The 17570-nt window shown below is 38.1% G+C and overlaps 1 long non-coding RNA gene across 1 annotated transcript in view; it reads right to left on the reverse strand.

Moving 5' to 3' along the window:
- Positions 1 to 233: 233 nt before the first annotated feature.
- The window catches only part of LOC129650598 (uncharacterized), a 117985-nt gene continuing 100648 nt past the window's right edge, over positions 234 to 17570 (reverse strand). The window contains exons 2-3 of the long non-coding RNA XR_008713859.1: positions 5623 to 5737; positions 234 to 375 (exon numbers count right to left, since the gene is read on the reverse strand). This is a non-coding gene — a long non-coding RNA (uncharacterized LOC129650598). The remainder of the gene's footprint in view (positions 376 to 5622; positions 5738 to 17570) is intronic.

Here is a 17570-nt window from a genome sequence, read left to right on the forward strand (position 1 = left end):
TGTTCTAATGAGAGTTCAAAGTAGAATTGAGGCTAGCACAAATCAAAAGGGTGAAAGCGGTGGAAGGCTTTCCACGTGAATGATAAGTTAGATTTGTTTGGTCTCATATCAAGAGCTTGAATTAGGGCCAAGGAAGAAAGAATCAGGAAAATCATTTCTTTCCCCCCTCACTAGGAATTAAAACAATTTCACTTACAGAGCTGTATAAAGATGGAATAGGCTGCCCAGTAAGGGAATGAGGTCCCCATTCCTGGGGGTGTGCAAGCAGAGACTGAAGAACCACTGGATACGATGTAGCAGAGGAACTTTAATGATCTAATGAGGCATTTTATTGGATGACCATGAAACTCTTTTCTGTCCAGAAATCATATGAGTCTATGAAACATAAAAAGGAAGGGGAAAGACAAAGAACTCAAATTGGAACAGATGAGGCAATATTTTTTAAATTTTCCTGTTGGTGTAACTGAAAGTCTAAATTTACGGACGAGCAACATTTGTGAGGATTTCATCTATCAAATCAAAGAGAACAGGCAGATGGAAATAAGCTAATCGAAAGAAGTTACTACGAGGACCCTTCTCTTTACGGGATTGGTGCTGCCACAGTTCTTTTCCACCCTCGAGCCTCATCAGTTCCACCACCTACAATGGAGGTGACTTTCCTGGGAGTAAAATGTGAACAGGGAGAAATAGAAATGGGCACCCCATCAGGAAGCCTGTTTTGAGGGAAGAAGGGACAGGCAGAGGGGAAAAAAAAAAGCTCCAGCAGAGGACGGATGGAAGAAATGAGGGAAAATCCCAGGCTGGCTGGTGGGGTAGAACTTTGTGAAAAAATCCTGCATTTCTGAAGAGGTATTGGAATTCAGGGTGATGGCTCTAACCCCAGAGGCAGGGGAGAATACCTCCACCAACTTCTAGGATCTCAGGTTTTTCTCAGCTTGTGGGAGAAAAAGAAAAGAACAAACAGAGACCCAGGAGTGAGAAGCAGCATCTGATGGGGCCACGGCAGTCTTGGCTTGTTGGAGAAGCTAAGCTCCAAAGTGTGGGCCAGGCAGTGGCTATGGGAAAGGAAGATGGTCAGAGGATGCAGCGGTGGCCGCATGAGTGGCCAGGCCACAGCGTCAGGAAGGGTGGTCATCAAAGCTGAGTCTGGGAGACCTTCTAATAGCAGAGAACAATGGGGGTTAGGGAGTGGAAACCCGAGTAACTTACTGGTATGGCCAAAAAAGTTCCCTTTGTTACTGTCTGGTTCCTGAAACTATAAATTCTTAGTAACACCTCCAGATTTTACTCAGGCAACTTGAAGATAAAAATACTACCTTGTTTATATTTTTCCCCAGAGTGTAGCACACTGCCCGGGACACCCTGTGCTATTTCTTAAATGATCGACTGAATGAAGAAATGAATGAAAAGTAATCACTACTTTTGTATTAGGCACTACATGGAGTAGGGGGTGGAATCTACAAGTGAGGAATACAGCACCCACGTTCCTAAAAAGACTGATGTCAAGTGGGGAGCTGAAAATGTCTGTGGTTAATCGGTTCAGTCCAGTCGCTCAGTTGTGTCCGACTTTTTGCAACCCCATGGACTGCAGCACGCCAGGCTTCCCTGTCCGTCACCAACTCCCGAAGCTTGCTCAAACTCATGTCCATTGACTCGGTGATGCCATCCAACCATCTCATCCTCTGTCATCCCCTTCTTCTCCTGCCCTCAATCTTTCCCAGCATCAGGGTCTTTTCTAGTGAGTCAGTTATTCACATCAGGTGGCCAAAGTATTGGAATTTCAGCATCAGTCCTTCCAATGAATATTCACGGTTGATCTCCTTTAGGTTTGACTGGTTTGATCTCCTTGCAGTCCAAGGGACTCTGAAGAGTCTTTTCCAACACCACAGTTCAAAACCATCAATTATTTGGCGCTCAACTTTCTTTATAGTCCATCTCTCACATCCATATATGACTACAGGAAAAACCATAGCTTTGACTAGATGGACCTTTGTTGACAAAGTAATGCCTCTGCTTTTTTTTTTTTAATTTAATTTTATTTTTTAACTTTACAATATTGTATTGGTTTTGCCATATATCAACATGAATCCCCCACAGGTATACACGTGTTCCCCATCCTGAACCCTCCTCTTTATGCTGTCTAGGTTGGTCATAACTTTTCTTCCAAGGAGCAAGCGTCTTTTAATTTAATGGCTACAGCCACCATCTGCAGTGATTTTGGAGCCCAAGAAAATAAAGTCTATCACTGTTTCCATTGTTTCCCCATCTATTTGCCATGGAGTGATGGAACCAGATGGCACGATCTTCATTTTTTGAATGTTGAGTTTTAAGCCAACTTTTTCACTCTCTTTCACTATCATCAAGAGGCTCTTTAGTTCCTCTTTGCATTCTGTCATAAGGGTGGTGTCATCTGCATATCTGAGGTTATTGATATTTCTCCCAGCAACCTTGATTCCAGCTTGTGCTTCCTGCAGCCCAGCATTCCGCATGATGTACTCTGCATACAAGTTAAATAAGCAGGGTGACAATATACAGCCTTGACATACTCCTTTCCCAATTTTGAACCAGTCCATTGGTCCATGTCTAGTTCTAACTGTTGCTTCCTGACCTGCATACAGATTTGTCAGGAGGCAGATAAGGTCGTCTGGTATTCCCACCTCTTGAAGAATTTTCCAGTTTGTTGTGATCCACACAGTCAAAGGCTTTGGCATAGTCAATGAAGCAGAGGTAGATGTTTTTCCTAAACTCTCTTGCTTTTTCTATGATCCAACAGATGTCAGCAATTTGATCTCTGGTTCCTCTGCCTTTTCTATATTGTGGTTAATCCAGCGGGATAGAGGCTGATGGAGGACGCAGTGCTGACTTTAGGTTGAGCCTGAGGTTACATGCCTCAGATTCTATATGAGCACATTGTTGTTTCATACCAAGAGCCTTTTCTTTCTCTTTCTCTCTGTCTCTTTTTTTAACGTCTGATTGTTGACATAGTAGATCCATGTTTTGAATAACTTAGAAAACATTAAAAGACAGGACAAATATAAATCATAAGCTCACCACTCAGTAGAAGCCTATTATTACTATTTAGGCACATCGCTTTCCAGACGTTTTCTTTGCACTCTTTTCCTTCATAATGGAGATCATATTGCATCTAGGATATGATGTTATTCTTTCCCCTCCCCCACTTACCATGTTGTTAAAATATTCTTCCTAAGCATGACATATGACTTTCTGGTAGTCTATTGTATGTCTGTACTACAACTCATTAATAATTGTCTTTCTGCTGGACACTTGAGTTCTTCAAAATTTTAATATGATAAAAATTAAATTAGATTCCTAGAAAACCGATTCCCAACCAAAAGGCAGAAATCATCTTTACAGTTCTTGATGCAATTTTCCAAACTTCCCTGGTCTTATACCATTTGGACTGATGGAACAAATTACTATAGCTTATAAACAACACAAATTTATTTCTCACAGTTCTGGAGCCTGGGGTGTTGAAGATCAAGGCACCGGCAGGTTTGGTGTGTGGTGAGGGCCCACTTTGTATTCCACAGATGACTGGCTGTCTTTCCTTACTTGGCAGAAAGGGACAAAGGCCTCTCTTTTAATGACACACGTGCCTTTCATGAGGGCTCCACCCTCATGCCCTAACTGCCTCAAAGATCTCTACCTCAAAATACCATCACACATTAGGTTTCAACATACGGATTCTGGGGGGACATAAGCATTTTCTATAGCAGCCCTCGGGGACAAATGAACCAACTTATCCTCATACCAGTTCTTGGTGAGTACCTGCCTTAGCACATGTAGGGGCATGTAAAAATTCTGTCTTGGCACTGAGTTTATGTCAGAGACTCCTTCCCAGTTCTCTGGCCAGGAGAAAAACCAGGTTAAGCAACTGTGTTTAAATTCATACCCTACCGCTTTTTCAAATTACCAAAACATTAATATAATTAAGTGGTACTGGCAAGGATTGGGATGGTGACTCAGATTGTCGATGGAAAGATAAAATTATATAACACTTTCAAAAAGGTAATTTGAGAATACTTCTTAACAAACATCAGTGGCCATGTCATTTCACATCTGAAAATGCTTCCCAAGGAACCAATCCAAAGAAAAAATAGCTACTTTCATTAAGGGGATTATGCAAAAAAAAAAAAAATGTTAAGCTTCTTTTAAATATTCAACATATAGGGTAACGTTTAACTAAATTATGGCATACATGTTCAATGAACATGTGATGCATGCATTTTAAAATATATGAAATCTTTGTGGAAATATGAGAAAACAATAAGATGTTATTTAGATTTAATTATTTTAATATGTCAATATATGGGCAGAATGGAAAAGGTCATATAAAAAAGCTGCTTTTGTTGTATTTAGAAGTAGACATTGCATTTATAATTTTTCTTTTAGTTGCAGGTAACATTTACAGAACAGATCATATTTCAGATATTATTTCTGCCATGCACAAAGCACTTTTCATATACTATTTAGAATGTTTTTCATGACATCTCTATTATATTCTTACTATCATTGTATCTATTTAAAAGAGGATGGAATTGACATGCAGATAGGTAAAGTAACTTGTCTAAGGTTGCCTGGGTAGTAAAAGACAAAACATGTACTGAAATTCAATGCTAAGGGAAGAGCTGGTGCTCTTAACCACCATACCACATTGCTTGACTTCCTTTTTTTAAGCTGATAGTTATTTATTTTGTATTGTGGTAAGAACACTTAACATGAGATCTACCCTCTTAATTCTAAATGTCCAATACTGTGTTGTGAATGCAAATTTTCTCAAGTTTATCTTGATTTGTTTCCTTTCAACTTTCAGCCTATTCAGCTATTTAGCCCTCCCATACCCAAGCAGAATGGTGTATAAAAAAATGGTTCCCTACCTAAAAGGCACATAGTAGATGTTTTCAGGGTGAGATCAAGGTCACATGTAATAAGAGATCTTTATAAATCACCTCAACCTGGGAGAGCCAAGGAAATCAGCAGTTTGTAGTCTACCTTTCAGAAAAACCCCTACCTTTCCATTTCAAGTCAGCTTAAGGAGGAATCCTACAGGCCTAGAGGAGCTTCACAAAGATTGGAAAGAATGTATTTGTCCAGAGTAGCTGCTTTTTAGGAAGAGGAAAGGAAATCCCAGATAAAACTGCAACAAGCAGATATCACAGAGGACAATAGTTATGAGAAAAAGAAGCAACATGGTGTGAAGCATCTCCGGAACACTCAGATAAAAATATGTTCAGAAATATGTCTTAACAGCTACCTTGTGAACATGCCAACACATTCAGGATGAGGCTCAATTAAGAGAAGGAATAAAGCACAAAATCGTCAAATAAAATTTCATAGGTATCAGTACAACTTGATGGAGTGGGTATCAAGGATGAAAAATGACAATTGAAAGTTAAGCATATTTAAAAGAAATAGAAATACAGAAAAAATAGAAGAGGAAATGAAGTAGTAGAATATATCTGGACAGGACTGAGTAGTAAGGTAACTGAGAAAGTAAAGTGGGATAAAATGAAAGAGCAAAGGAGAGAGGGACTGATGTGATATTGCCATAGACCTAGCAGCTACCACCTGGTGAGACAGATAAAACTGTTCCTGTCTCACCTGCAAAGCTGGCCCAGGACTTGGGAGCCTGGGGGGTGCCAACATTTCTCATCTCTCTGGGAAGCTCCATTTTTTAAAAGGAGAGCATTATTTAACTGTTTTGGGACATCATCTCCTGAAAGATCAAGGAAGAAACAAAAGAAATGATGATATCAGAGTCATTTGGGAGCAAAGAAGGAAACTTAGGTATCAAAGTGGATAACGAATTAGGAAAAGTGACTCTTTAGGGACACTTGATATAGTCATATGCTCTAGGCTTGATATTGGCTTTTGAAAAGGTTTAAAAAGTAGAACTTATCTATAAAATGAGAGTCAAAAATGAAATTCTGTCCTACAAATTAATATGGAAACTGGCTATAAGTCTTATCCCAACCTGTCCCAAAATTCTCCCCAAATCCCCATAAAAACACTCACAACGTAAAAACTCACAATGAGCAAAATAAAAATGACAGAAAATGTATTTCTAGAAACCAGTAGAAATTTCACTTGTACAGCAGCTTTTGGATCTGGATTTAAGAGAGGAAAAATCATGGGCTGCCTATGTGTGATCTCACAGAAAGACAGACCAAAGGTAGGAAGACACATGTGTCTCCTGCACAGCTGCCTCTTAGCCCAGAGATGTGGACACCAGATAAAAGTTCAGAGCTTGTACTGAGGGACCAATGGCTACGAACTGAACCCCATGCTGTTGACTTAGTATTTGGTCAAGTCATTAACTTTCCTGAGCCTTGTTTTCATCATCTGCAAAGTGGGGTTCATATAGTACTTTCCTTAAGGAGTAGCCATGAAGATTAAATTAGTAGAGCTAATTCATGCAAAGTACTAAGCACAGTGTCTGGAACATAGCAAACATTTGACGAACACTAACTACTTTTATTCCATCCTTTTGGAAGCTTGAACTCCCAGAGAACAGGAAGTTTCCCAGGGCAGTGAAAAGGAAGCAGAAGGAAGAAGGGCACTCACACATTAAGATCCTAAGATACGGAGTCCCTTCCAACACTAGAGAGAAGAGGAAGAGGAGCAGCAGGGTTTCCGGAGCAGGGCAACATTTGCAGAGAACCAGCAGGCAGAATAGGAAAAGAACCCCCCCCACCCCACCTTTATCTTCATCAGATAAAAACCTGCTGCACAGAGGAAATTGGGCTGGGTCTGAATGCTTGTCAGCCAAGTCAAAGGTTGTCAGATAAAGCAAGAAGCCAAATTATATTAGATGATTTTTAAATTATTTTATTGTAAGTGTACCCATATAATATTTTGGAATTATTGATAGTAAAAAATTTTCATTATTTATCTAAAATTCAAATTGAACTGGTCATCCTGTATTTTTATTTATTAAATCTAACATCTCAAATTTTCAATCTGGTAAATTAGGAAGAGGTTTGACTTGCAATGAAATGGAGAGTGAATGAAGCTACAGGAAATGCACACACCCTGACACTTGGTAAATGCTGATCAAATCTGGGTCTTTCCTCCTCTTAAAATGAATAAATAGAAAATATAACAGCAGCAACAATAGAGGACCAATCAAGAATTTAGCAGGAGAAGGGAAGAAAGTAATTTTGAAGATTCATGCAATAGAATTTTGAAAATATTAACTACAAAAGGCAGTAACAAGGTTTAGAAATTGTGTAGTATCCCACAGAAGGCTTACATTTTTTTGAGAAACAGAAAATTTTAAAGGAGAGAAGTTAACAAGTAATATTAATACAGTGAAATATAATAGATAATAGGAAAGGTATTTGAGGCACAATTTCAAAGAAAGTAAAATGTGAAAACAAAATGTAAACAAGGTTTGGGGACAGTAGGAAGCAGAACTGATGCTACAGTAAAGCAAATTGGGAAATGGGGCTGAGACTGGAGAAGCATCTTAATCCTCAGAGAAAGAGCAGGGAGGTGAAATTAGTAAAAGAAGTGATAGCTATGAGACACAGAGAATGGAGATCAGATCTGAACCACCTGGACTTAGAATAATTAAAGTACAAGTAAAAGAAAACACTGAAAGGAAACATTCTCAACTCTAGATCAAGATGGTCACACAGGAGGCTCCTGAATTTCCCTGCTTCTATGGATGTACCACATATACAGCTACATGGAGTAATTCCCTTTGAGAGCTATCCAGAAACTAGATGTGTAGATGACTCCACCAGACAACCAAGAAAATATACTATTAAAAACAGGAGGAGAAGGGGGTGGCAGAGCATGAGATAGTTGGATGGCATAATCGACTCAATGGACATGAGTTTGAGCAAACTCCAGGAGATAGTGAAAGACTGGGAAGCCTGGTGTGCTGGAGTCAAAGGTGTTGCAAAGAGTCGGACACGGCTGAGTGACTGAACAACAAGAAAAACAGACACACTCTCACCATAAACTACCTCCCCCCACAACCACCACAGTGCCATACAATTGGGAAGGAACCCCAAATGTCCAGCTTCACCCTGAGAAGTGATGGAATTGAGCCATACATTTAGTGCACCAAATTTCATGACTACCACGCAAGGGACGGTTCCCCAAATCAACTGGCTTTGAAAGCACTGGGACTTTCAGTCACAATCCCATAGGTCTATAGTAAATAAAGAATCAGTTATTGAGCACAAAAACACTCGCTGAGGCTATGCCCCCAGAGCTTAGTGCAAAGGAAGTGGGCAAAATTGCCTGTCTTCTAGGCTTTCTCTGAAGGGGTTTGATTGTATACAAGATGCTTCTTGGGAGCCTGCCTTCTAATTAGCAGACATCTAGGTGCTTTCTGTTATCATCTTTGAAGCCTAAAAGAGCCAGTGAGCACTTGCCCTGCCTTTTCCCCTGGCTCATTCCAACAGTAACACCAAATTATCTGTATTTCCTTACAAGAAGCTGGCCTAATATTAATAACTAGTACCTAAAATTTTATGGTTACCCACTAAGGGACAGGCCCCAAATCAACTGATAGCCAATGAGACTTGAATTGCAGAATCCCACAGGACTACAGCAAAATAGAAGTTTTCAAATAGGTTCAGGAATACTCTTCACCTCCATGGGGATACATGCAGGCTCCACAGACAGAACAAGCCAAAGTGCCTGTCTCCCAGTTCCTTCCTGGAAGAGTTTTGAGTGCATACTTTCTTAGCTGCTGCCTGAGTGTCTGGTTTCTAATCACCTTGCAACTCGGTGCTGACTGCAATCCTCTTATTTGGAACACTGATGGGGTTTGACACATCTTCAACTACTGGGAGCCACTAAGAACAAATACAGCAGCTTGGATAATCACAAAGGTTTGAGAGAACATCAAGAACTGGGCCAGGCTGATTAATAAGGTTGACCTCCTACAAGAGACCCATGTGTCAAAACTGGGAGAGGTGGCTGTGTTATCTAGTGCATGGAAACTAACTCAGAGAATTAAGGAAATGAGGAAACAGGGGACTATGTTCACAACAAACAAACAAAAAAAGTAAATCTCCAGAAACTGATCTTAATGAAATGTAAATAAGTAGTTTATCAAATCAAGAGTTCAAAATAATAGTCATAAAGATGCTCACCAGTGCACAGAGAATTTTAACAGAGAGAAATATAAAATCACACCAAATATTAATCATCGAACTGAAGAATACAGTAACTGAAAATTTTAATAGAGAAGTACAACAAAAATCTAGATCAAGTTGGATAAAAGATTCAGCAAGTTGGGAGCAGGACAGTGGAATTCACCAATTAGAGGAGCAAAAAGATCAAAGAATAAAGATAGCTTTTATGGGATTTATGGAACATCATCAAATGGGCCAATAGGTGCATTGTAAGAGTCCCATAAGGAAAAGAGAAAAAGGGCCATAAAGCTTATTCAAAGAAATAATGGCTAAAATCTTCCCTAACCTGGGGGAAAACGTATACATCCATATTCAGGAATCCCCAAAAGTACTAAGTAAGATGAATCAAAGAGACCAACACTAAGACACGTTGATGGATATACAATACAAAGATGCAAGTTTTGACATGAACAAACATAAAATATGGGGTGTATAAAATATAGCAGTTTTATATGCATTCAAATTTATCAGCTTAAAACAGACAGTTATAATGTATTTTATATAATGACAAAGCAAATCCTATAGTAGATACACTAAAGATAAGGAAATCAAAGCATACCACTACATAAAATCAGGAAATCACAAAGGAAGAGGGAAAAGAGAAATAAAGGAACAAAAAACTGCAAAACAGAAAACAATTAAGGAAATGGCAATAATAAATCTACACCTAGCAATAATAATTACCTATCAAAACAAATGGACTGCCTTCTCCAGTCAGAAGACAGAGTAGCTAAATGGATTTAACAAAGAAAAAAAAATGAGACCCAAATATACCAAACATATGCCGCTGCAGGAGGTTTGGGTCTTCCCCGTGGCTCTAGTAATAAAGAACCTGCCTGTCATTGCAGAAGATGTAAGAGACATAAGTTCGATCCCTAGGTCTGGAAGATCCCCTGGAGGAGGGCATGGCAACCCACTTCTGTATTCTCGCCTGGAGAATCCCGTGGACAGAGGAGTCGGGCGGACTACAGTGCATGGGGTCACAAAAAGTTGGACATGACTAAAGTGCCTTAGCATGCGTGCATGCAGAGGAGGCTCACTTCAGGCTTCCCTGGTGGCTCAGACGGTAAAGCGTCTGCCTACAATGCGGGTAGACTCGGGTTCGATCCCTGGGTCAGGAAGATCCTCTGGACAAGGAAATGGTAACCCACTCCAGTTCTCTTGCCTGGAAAATCCCATGGACGGATGGAGCCTGGTAGGCTACAGTCTGTGGGGTCACAAAGAGTCGGACATGACTGAGCGACTTCACTAACAATTAGAAGTGAAGGGGTGAAGAATATATTCCCTGCAAATTGCAACCAAAAGAAAGTACAGATTTATAGCAGACAAAACAGACTTAAAGCCAAAAACTGTAACAAGAAACACAGCAGGTAATGATACAAGAAGGTTACTGTATCATGATAATGGGGTCAATTCATCAAGGAAATATAACAATTGTCAGTATTTATGCAAGCAACATTAGAGCACCTAAATATATAAAGCAAATACTAACAGATCTGAAGGAAGAAATAGACAACAACGCAATAATTGTAGGGGACGTCAATCCCCCACGATCATAAGAAAATATTGGACTTAAATGACATGTTAGACTAGATGGAACTGACAGACATATCCAGAAAATGTCATGCGACAGAAACAGAATGCACATTCTTCTCAAGCACATATGGAATATTCTCCAGGATAGATCATATATAGACCCCAAAGCAAGTCTTAACAAATTTAAGAAGACTGAAATCATATCAAGCATCTTTTCTGAATACAGTGGTATGAGACTAGATATCAACTATAAAAGAAAACTTCAAAATTCACAAATATATTGAGACCAAACCACACATATCTGCATAACAAATGAGTAAAAAAAAAAAAGAAATCAAAAGGGAAATCAAAAAAATATCCTGAGAAATGAAAATGGAAATACAGCCTACCACAACTTAAGAGATGCAGCAAAAGCAGTCCTAAAAGAAAAGTGTGTAGCAATAAATGTCTACATTAAGAAAAAAAGAAAGATCTCGAATAAATGACCTAACTTTAAACCTTAAGGACCTAAAAAAATAAGAAGAAATTAATCCCAGATTTAGTAGAGGAAAGGAAATAAAGATCATACTGGAAATAAAACAGACACTATAAAGAAAACACATCTTTTTGTAAAAGATAAGCAAAATTGGCAAACGTTTAGCTAGACCAACTATAAAAAAAAGATCAAATATAATCAGAAATGAAAAATGAGGCATTACAGCTAAAAACAGAAAAGCTAAGGATCATAGGAAACTACTGTGAACACTGATATGCCAACAAACTAGATAACCTTCCAAGGCTGAATCATAAATAACAGAAAATCTGAACGGACCAAATACTAGTAAGGAGACTGAATCAGCGATCAAAAATCTCCAAACAAGGAAGAGCCCAGGATTACACAGCTTCACAGATGAATTTTATCGAACATTTAAAGAAGAATTAATACCAACTCTTCTCAAACTTTTCCAAACAACAGAAGAGGAGTAAACACTTACAAACTCATTTTATGAGGCCATCATTACCCTGATACCAAAGTCAGACAAGGACACTACAAGATAATTATAGACAATTATCCCTGATGGATACAGATGCAAATGTCCTCAACAAAATATTAGTAAACCATTCAATAGGACATTCAAAAGGATTAAATACCATAAACAAGTGGGGTTTATCCCTGGGACACAAAGATGGTTCAACACATGCAAATCAATACCCGTGATACACCACATTAACAAAATGAATAAATATCATATTATCATGCCAAAAGATGCAGGAAAAAACATTTTACAAAATTCAACACTTTTTCATGATAAAACTCTCAACAAATTAGGCTACAATGTACCTCAACACAACAAACTGAATAATAAATGCCACAGCTCATCTCATTCTAAGTGGTGAAAGTTTGAAAGCTTTCTCTCTAAATTCAGGAACAAGACAATGATGCCCACTCTCACCACTTTTATTCAACATAGTATATAAAGTCCTAGCCTGAACAACTAGGCAACCAAAAAAAAAAAAAAAATGAGGCATACAAATTGGATGGGAAGAAGTAAAATTTTCTGTTTGTAGTTGATATGATATTTATTACATGTTGAGAACACGAAAGACTTCACCCTAAAGCTATTAGAATAAACAAATTCAGTCAAGTTACAAAATATAAAATCAGTATACAAAAGTCAGTGTTGTGTTTCTGCAAATTAATGAACTATCAGAAAGACAAATTAATAATCCTAGTTACAGCTGCATTAAAAATGAATATAATACTTAGAAATAAATTTATACAAAGAAGTTGAAGATCAGTACATAGAAAACTATTTTAAAAACCTGATGAAAGAAAGCAAGGAAGACACAAATAAATTGAAAGATATTCCATGTTCATGGATTGGAAGAACTAACATTAAAATGTCCATACTACACAAAGCAATCCACATATTCAATGCAATACTTATCAAAACTGCAGTGGTATTTTTCACAGAAATAGAAAAAAAAATCCTAAACTTTATTAAGATAACAAAAGGTTTCAAATAGGCAAAGCAATCTTAAAAAGAAGAACATAGCTAAAAGTGTTACACTCCCTGATTTTAAACTATATATTTCAGAGTTAAAGAGGGGGAAAAAACAGGTCTTTTTCATGATATAAAAATAGACACATATATCAATGGAACAGAGTAGATACCCTAAAAATAAGCCAATGCATACATGGCCAATTGGTTTTTGGCAAAGGAGCCAGTAATATACTGTGGGGGAAGATGAATCTCTTCAATAAATGGTGTTGGGAAAACTGGATATCCACATGCAAAACAGGATGAAACCGGACACTGTATCTTACGTCATACACAAAAATCAACTCAAAATGAATTTAAGACTTGAACATAAAATCTGAAACTCATAGGGAAAAAACAGGGGAAAAGCTCCTTGACATTACATTGGTCTTGGTAATAATTAGGGGGGTTTGGGGTTGTTTTGTTTTGTTTTTTGCCATGCCGTACAGCTTGTGGGATCTTAGCTCCCTGACTAGGAACTGAACCCAGACTCCCTGCAGTCAATGCACGGAGTCCTAACCATGGAACTGCCAGGGAATTCCCTTGGTAATAATTTTTTGGATTTGACACCCAAAGCAAAAGCAACAAAAGCAAAAATAACCAAATGAGACTACATCAAACAAAAAATTCTGAATACAGAGGAAACAATCAATAAAATGAAAAGGCAATCTATGGAATAAGAGAAGACAATTATAAACCACATATCTGATATAGGATTAATATCTAAAACTATATAAGGAACTGAACTAACTCAAAAGCAAACTTCAAAAATCCAATTTAAAATGTGCAAAGGACCTGAATAGATTTTATTTTCCAAAGAAGATATTTAAATGATCAACAGGTATCTGATAAGGTGTTCAACATCACTAATCATCAGTTCAGTTCAGTTGCTCAGTTGTGTCCGACTCTGTGACCCCATGAACCACAGCACGCCAGGCCTCCCTGTCCATCACCAACTCCCAGAGTTATTTTTTTACCCAAACTCAATGGCACCCCACTCCAGTACTCTTGCCTGGAAAATCCCATGGATGGAGGAGCCTGGTGGGCTGCAGTCCATGGGGTCGCTGAGGGTCGGACACGACTGAGCGACTTCACTTTCACTTTTCACTTTCATGCATTGGAGAAGGAAATGGCAACCCACTCCAGTGTTCTTGCCTGGAGAATCCCAGGGACGGGGGAGCCTGGTGGGCTGCCGTCTATGGGGTCGCACAGAGTTGGACACGACTGAAGTGACTTAGCTGCATGTCCATTGAGTCAGTGATGCCATCCAAGCTTCTCATCCTCTGTCGTCCCCTTCTCCACCTGCCCTCAATGCTTCCCAGCATCAGAGTCTTTTCAAATGAGTCAGCTCTTCACATCAGGTAGCCAAAGTATTGGAGTTTCAGCTTCAACATCAGTCCTTGCAATGAACACCCAGGACTGATCTCCTTTAGGATGGACTGGTTGGATCTTCTTGCAGTCCAAGGGACTCTCAAGAGTCTTCTCCAACACCACAGTTCAGAGAAATGCAAATCAAAGCCACAGTGAGATATCACCTAACACTTGTTAGGATGGCTATTATTAGAAAGACAAGAAATAACAAATGATGGTAAGGATGTAAACAGAACATTTGCGCACCATCAGTAAGAGTATAAATTGATGCAACCACTGCAGAAAACAGCATGGAGATTCCTCAAGAAAATAAAATTAGAATTGACATATTATTCAGTATGAAAGTGTTATTTCAAAGAAATATCTGTACTTCCATGCAGATTGCAGCAATATTCACAATAGTCAAGGTATTGAAACATCAGGGTCTGTCAACTGATGAATGGATAAAGACAATGCAGTGTGTGTGTGTGTATATATTTATATATACACATCATGGAATACTGTTCGGCCTTAAAAAAAAATCCTGCCATTTCAACAATGTAGATGAACCTGGAGAGAATTATGACAAATTACGATGCCAGACAGAGAAAGATCAGTACTGTGTATGTTATCACCTATATGTGGAATCTGATAAAGCCAAGTCAAACTCTTAGTAGAATGGTGGCTGTCAGGGAAATAGGGAGAGGTTGGTAAAAAATGTACACACTTTCAGTTATAAGATCAACAAGGCCTGAAGATATAGTGTATAATGTGGTGATTATAATTGATAAAGGTACATAAATAAAATTAGCTAGGAGAGAATAACTTAAATGTTTTTACACAAGAAAGATAAATATGTGAGGTGATGGTTATGTTTTAAGTAACTTGATGATGGGACTCCTTTTATATATATAGCGATTTAGCAGCAGCAGCATGCATATATATATATATAAATAAAATCATCCCATAGAATATTTTAATTATATTAAATTTTATTTGTGAATTATACTTCAACAAAGTTTAAAAATCTAATACACATGCACATAACAGATAATCGATGATAGAAATCACTGGAATATCAGAAACTTTTAATGTTTTATATATATTATCTAAATTAATTCCCAGACACCTTGTGAATTTATATAACCACGTTAAGGTAAACCTTTGGTGTCAGTATTATTAACTGACAACAGAATTGGTTAAAATTTTTATTGTTATACTTTTCAGTCCAGCAACTTGAAATATCTAATAAAACATAAATCGACATTCTCCCTACCCCCAAAAAAGAAAATTTTCTGAAGCTTAAAAACTGAGAGAGAGAAAAGATAATGGCCTAGGAGGTACTTGCAAAACACTCAGGATGGGGTAAAAGTCCTTCTAGATGCTTTGCCAATGTTAACTTTGTTTACTTGAAAGAATGGCAATTTATTGTCTCACAGTTAGAGAGACTGGAAATTCACAATCAAGGTGCTGGCAGAGCTCTGGTCCCTCTGAAGGCTCTAGGGGAGGATTTTCCCTCGCTTCTTCCTAGCTCTGGTGGTTGCTGGCAATCCTTTCTATTCCCTGGCTTGTAGCTGGATCATTCCTCTGTCTGCCTTTGTCTGGGCCTCATGCCCTTTTCTTACAGAGATACCAGGGTCTTAGGGGCCAGGCTACCCTCACAACCACTCTCTGAAGTAGGTATTCCTATATCAGCCCCCATTTTTTTAGGTTAGCCAAGAAGATGTTTTGGGGTTTTCCTTGACAACCTGTGGAAAAGACTCAAAAACAGTTTTTGGTCAAACCAAGACAAATAGGGAAACTGAAACAGAGGTTTTTAATTTGGGGCTTTCTTTTAATTTTGTTCAAAACTAAAGGTCTAGTGAAAGACAAAGCTGGCATTTGAACCCAGCCATCCTTCCTCTATAGCAAATGCTCTTAATCCCAAAGCCACATGGTATGTAGCCAGAGAAAGAACCCCTCAGAATTGGTTGATGTAAATTTTTAGACTTGATTACACCGAAGCCACATCAATGAAAAGACAGCCACACCCAAAAAATTTCCTGAAAATATTTGAATAGACAAATATTTTAATACACTAAAAAAGACTTTACAAGCATTTAACCTGAAAACAAAACAAAGCAGAACAAAAGAAGTTTCTTTTGGAGGAGCAGTAATCAAGCTAACCTGAGACCTCTCTTCTGTCATGCTAAATGCCAAAGACAATGAAAGCATCTTAGTGAGGTTTGAGGAAGGCTGGCTATGGGCCAAGAATTTTATAACCAGCCTGGTTGCTGCTCATATGTTGAGTCAAAGGCATTCCATGAAGGAGCAGTTTCAGAAAATAAATGCCACCACACGCCCTTCTTCAAAGAATCAGTGGAAGACACATCCCTATTGTAAATGACCAGAAAGATTAATCAAAATTAAAAGCTTATGGGGAATTTGTGGCTAAAGGGGGCTAATGATGAGTAGGAAAACAGGTAAACATAGAGTCTTGGCGTTTAACCAAAAATGACTGGGGAAAATATTGTTCAAAACTGAATGCAAATGTCAATTAAAATTCTGGACATGGAAGAGATATGATACACAAAAGCATAATTTAATAAACACAGTCTGGTGTGCCTAATCCAAAATTATATTTTAAGACTGAGAAGTGTTAAGTGGGAAGAAAAACTCTCACTTGATTTCTCATCTAAACTGCTTGGCTGTAGAGGAATCAGAATGTATAGTTTCATTTCTAACTTTGAGATTTAAAAAGATAGGGGGTGATGAATGCTGGTCAACTCCAGCCATGATCAAATTCCTATAAACCTCATCTCACACCAAGATCTTGATAGCTCTCTAAGCTTGAGCTACAGGGTAATTGTTGTTGTTTTTTTTTTTTAATATTACTGTTGGGTTATTATTTTTTTTAAAGGATTTTTTTTTAAAGGCTTCCTTATCCCATTAGTCCTTTTCATCTACCATTCCTTCTGGATGGAAGGTCTCCACCTTGATCACCATTTTTTCCTTTAACGAGCTAACCTTCTACACATTCTTCACGTTTTAGGTCACATTCAGTTTCTTGAGGAATTTCCTAAGAACTTCATGCTACTTCGTCAACTCTCTTTGTCATGGAATTTCATACAACTGCATTTCTTTGTTTTGGGGGATTTATCAGTATATAATCATGATTTGTAATGTAATTATTTGCATCTGTTAATTAATGCAATTTTTCTATCTATTTTGCCCACTGCTGGCTCACCCCATCAGGGACCTGTGGTTTTGGTTTTTTTCCCCTTTATTTCTGTGCCTGAAGTCTGGCAAAGTGCCTGCCACATGGGAAGAAGATCATGTTTGTTGAGAAATTAATAGAAAATATAAAACAAGTAAAACACAGTTCAAACAGCAGAAGACATAAACCTCAAAGAATGAAAAATAGAAAGCATAAATGAGGATGATTGAAGAATGAGTATATATTTCAATCATGACATTCTGCATCTGTAGATTAAGCTGCTTCATTTAA

This window comes from Bubalus kerabau, chromosome 4 (genome assembly GCF_029407905.1).
Source record: "Bubalus kerabau isolate K-KA32 ecotype Philippines breed swamp buffalo chromosome 4, PCC_UOA_SB_1v2, whole genome shotgun sequence".
Taxonomy (NCBI): domain Eukaryota; kingdom Metazoa; phylum Chordata; class Mammalia; order Artiodactyla; family Bovidae; genus Bubalus; species Bubalus kerabau.